Genomic DNA, 4,192 nt, shown 5'->3' with positions numbered 1-4,192 from the left:
TCAATCCCTGGCCATTGATTGGACTGGGACCTTGTAATACAGACCCATGGAGCTCTGATAGCCACAAGTTCTTCAGCTTTAGAGAAGAACAGCTGAGATCATACCTAGTGCTCTTTTGAATCCTGTGTACTCAAAGAACAAGATGTCAGAGATCATGGTACATATGGACAATCACATTCATTGGGGAGGTAGGAGGCTCTCTCCCACAAAGCTTTCCTTGCTTTTCCTTGGTATAGTGATAGTCTCTGACCTCAAGAGAAAGTCCCAGTTATACAATACCTTAGGTTTGTGGAAATGATTAGAAGCAGAGAGCTTAATAGAGGAATGTTTAACCTTCTTATTTTCATTTTCACTGTATTGACTAAATTATGTGACTACAGTATGTCTTTTGAATGAAGTAGTTGGGTGGTCAAAGGTTAACTGAGAGAGGAGATTCCAGATGTGGAGTGAGGTCTTTGGACTCATAGATTTCTATTTTTTTTTTTTAATTTTTGAGCAATATGCCATACCATTCCTGTCCAAGCAAATAAACAGTCACTCAGAGTTGTGTTTAGTGATCAAATCTGTTAGAAATACACATTTATTAGTCATATCAAGCAACTGCTAAGAGGCCAATTGACCTGGATGGATTCCCCCTATAAACCAAGAGTCCTATTCTGACAAAAAAAAGTCTGGGAGTTTACATTTCTTTGTAATTGGGTGGAGGGAGGTCTGGCACATATTCAGGGTGCCTCCCATGGCATCTTCATGTGGAGGGTGCTTCTGGAAGAATCTTTTTTTTTTCTTGGTGTTAACACTTTTATTTTCCTAGACTTCAGGGTTTTTTATACATGTAAAAATGGATGGAATAGAATGGAACTCAATTCTTTTAAATATATAAAAGAAAGACAAGTTTATAAACATTTTAAGATACCTCAAAACAGTGTATTTTAGAGACCAAGGAGTAATTCAATTGCATTATTCAGCTTTTTGTTATATACTGTATTCAGACCACAAGAGTGTTAGTGAGTTAACATTACATTGCAATGTTTGGACATATATTAAGGATATTATTTTTCCCTCCCTAAAATAAAACCAAAGTAAACTACAATGATCACTAATTCTTGCTTGAATGTCTAAGGTATCACAGTATTGATTAGACTTAGAAGGGAAGAGAATCCTAAACTTCCCCTTAAACAGCATGTTCAGGCCATACATATTTTTTTTTAAGTGATTTAACAAAAATAAAGAGAACATATCTGAAAATATACATCAGAGGGAATGAAGATATCAAGTATTTTCTCAACACCTTATACAAAACTTATTCAGACTAGTCTAGGAAACATGCTATAGTTCCATTTTTTGGAATGCTTTAGTCCACTTCTTCCATGCGTGATGTGTCATCATCTCCTTCAGGAGGTGGCATTTCCTCAGTTATAGCTCCATTGGTTTCTTCAGTAGTTGAATCATCTTCATCAATTCCAAGACCAAGTTTCATCATCCTGTAGATTCGATTGGCATGTGTGTGGGGATCTTCCAAACTGAACCCAGAAGACAACAATGCTGTTTCATACAATAAGATGACCAGATCTTTCACGGATTTATCATTCTTGTCAGCCTCTGCCTTTTGCCATAGAGTTTCAATAATGGAATGATCAGGGTTTATCTCCAAGTGTTTCTTTGCTGCCATGTTGAGTTGTCTCTTAGTGCCTGAGCCTTCATTATTCTTTCCATGTTTGCTGTCCAGCCATATGTGCTTGTAACAATGCAGCATGGGGAAGTAACCAATCGGTTTAATACAACTACCTTTTCAACTTTCTTTTCCAGGATATCTTTCATAATTTTGCAAAGATTCTCAAACTTTGCCTTTTTTCCTTCCTGTTTCTTTTTTTATCTTCACCTTCTGGGAGTTCCAAACCCTCTTTGGTTACAGACACTAGTCTTGCCCTCAAACTCCTTTAGCTGTTGCACACAATACTCATCAGTAGATTCAATCATATATATTACTTCAAAACCATGCTTCCAAAGATGTTCAACAAAAGCTGAATTAGCCACTTGGTCCTTGGTTTCACCAGTAATGTAATAGATGTGTTTCTGGTTCTCCTTCATCCCCATGCAATAATCCTTAAGAGAAACCATCTCATCACCAGAAGCAGAAGTATAGTATCTCAGCAATTCTGAAATTTTCTTTCAGTTCTGGGAGTCTTCATGTATTCCAAGCTTAATGTTTTTAGAAAACTGCTCATAAAACTTTTTGTGATTCTCTTTGTCCTCTGACAGTTCAGTGAAGAGTTCCAAGCACTTTTTGACCAAATTCTTCCTTATCACTTTCAGAATTTTGCTTTGCTGCAGGATTTCACATGAAATATTTAGAGGAAGATCTTCAGAATCCACCACACCTCTGATGAAATTCAGAAATTTGGGAATCAGCTCTTCACATTTATCCATGATGAAAATTCTGCACACATGTAATTTGATGGTATTTTTTCTTTCTATTTTCAAATAAATCAAAGGGGGCATGTCTTGAAACAAAGAGAAGGGCTCTGAATTCCAACTGTCCTTCCACTGAGAAGTGTTTCGCAGCTAAGTGATCTTCCCAGTCATTTGTCAAGCTCTTGCAGAATTCGCCGTATTCTTCATTGGTAATATCATCAGGATTTCTGGTCCAAATAAGCTCTTCTCGATAGATATATTTTTCTTTGATCTACTTCTTTTTCTTCTTGTCACCATCTTTCTTTTCTTCTTCATCTGAACCAACATCTTCTATTTCTGGCTTGTCCTCAGACTCCTTTTCTTCTTTTTCCTTTTCCTCTGCTCCATCTTCACTGACTTCTTTATCCCGTTCTTTTTCCACAAAAAGTGTAATTGGATGAATTGAGAATGCTTCTTCACAATTTCTTTTATTCTTCTTTCCTCTAAGTACTCAGTTTGGTCCTCTTTCAAATGCAAAATTACCTTTGTTCCTCGACCATAGGTTCACCTATGTCAGTCCTAACGGTGAATGACCCTCCTGCTGAAGACTCCCAGGCATATTGTTCATCATCATTATGTTTAGTGATCACAGTCACCTTCTCAGCAACCAGACAGGCAGAATAAAAACCAACACCAAATTTCCAATCATGGAAATATCTGCACCAGCCTGTAAAGCTTCCAGAAAAGCTTTGGTTCCAGACTTTGCTATTATACCAAGATTGTTGATTAAATCAGCTTTGGTCATTCCAATACCAGTATCCACAATGGTAAGGGTGTGATCATCTTTGTTCGGAATGATGCTAATGTTCAGCTCTTTCCCAGAGTCTAGTTTACTTGGATCTGTCAGACTCTCATACCTGATTTTGTCCAGGGCATCAGATGAATTTGAAATTAGCTCTCTCAGGAAGACCTCTTTATTAGAATAGAATGTATTAATGATTAAAGACATCAACTGAGCAATTTCTGCCTGAAAGACAAAAGTCTCCACTTCTTCCTCCTCCATGGGTTCCTGGGTCTGCGTTTCCTCAGGCATCTTGGCAGAGAGAGCAGGAGCCCAAAGGCTTCAGCTGGCAGCAAGACGAAAAGAAGAGCAAATTGGCTGCTTCTGGAAGAATCTTGATGATAGAAGGGAAATACCTTGGAGAGACAGACTGCGGAATATAGACATTCTATAACTGGCTAACCATTTGTGGAAGAGAAGGCTCTTTCACTGGCTGGGGAGACATTCAAAAAGACCTGTCACTTTTAGCTATGGTCTCTCTGCTTCTGTACTCTTAGAAAAGTGCTCAGTTTATGACTTGGTAAGATCTAAAGGTTCGGAGAACTCTTTATATTCTGTCATTCCAAAGTTTGGGTTTACATCCAGCATATCATTAATGCCCCAGAGGTATGAAGGGAGTAGAGCCTTCTTTGGCATCTAGGAATTCAGAGTTCAAATTTGTAGTCAGAACAGTACTGATGCCTCAGTAAGCAAGGAGTGACCTTCAGGATCCTATACCAGCAGGAGATAATAACAGGACTCAATCTGGTATCAAAGAAATCTGCATGTAAATTTGGTAACACCATTACTATGTAGGAATTGAACTGTTTCAAACCTACACCCCCAGAAACTAAGGTGGCATAGGGTAGAGTGTACCCCTGAGATACTGGGAAGAAAATATTTGTACATATATTCTGGCTATATCTGAAATAAACATCCTTTTATAAAAGCCAATTATTGTTAAGTGATCAAGTGGAATTC

The 4,192-nt window shown here is 37.9% G+C and overlaps 1 pseudogene; it reads right to left on the bottom strand.

Annotated features, from left to right (window-relative positions):
- Nucleotides 1-773: 773 nt before the first annotated feature.
- On the bottom strand, nt 774-3,964 carry LOC138163262 (heat shock protein HSP 90-alpha pseudogene; annotated as a pseudogene).
- Between the last annotated feature and the right edge of the window lie 228 nt (nt 3,965-4,192).

Source organism: Petaurus breviceps, unplaced genomic scaffold (genome assembly GCF_028583685.1).
Source record: "Petaurus breviceps papuanus isolate PSGF00001 unplaced genomic scaffold, PetGlider_PUasm1.0 187, whole genome shotgun sequence".
Taxonomy (NCBI): Eukaryota; Metazoa; Chordata; class Mammalia; order Diprotodontia; family Petauridae; genus Petaurus; species Petaurus breviceps.
The sequence above is the reverse complement of the archived record's forward strand: the minus strand, read 5'-3'. Positions and strand labels throughout refer to the sequence as shown.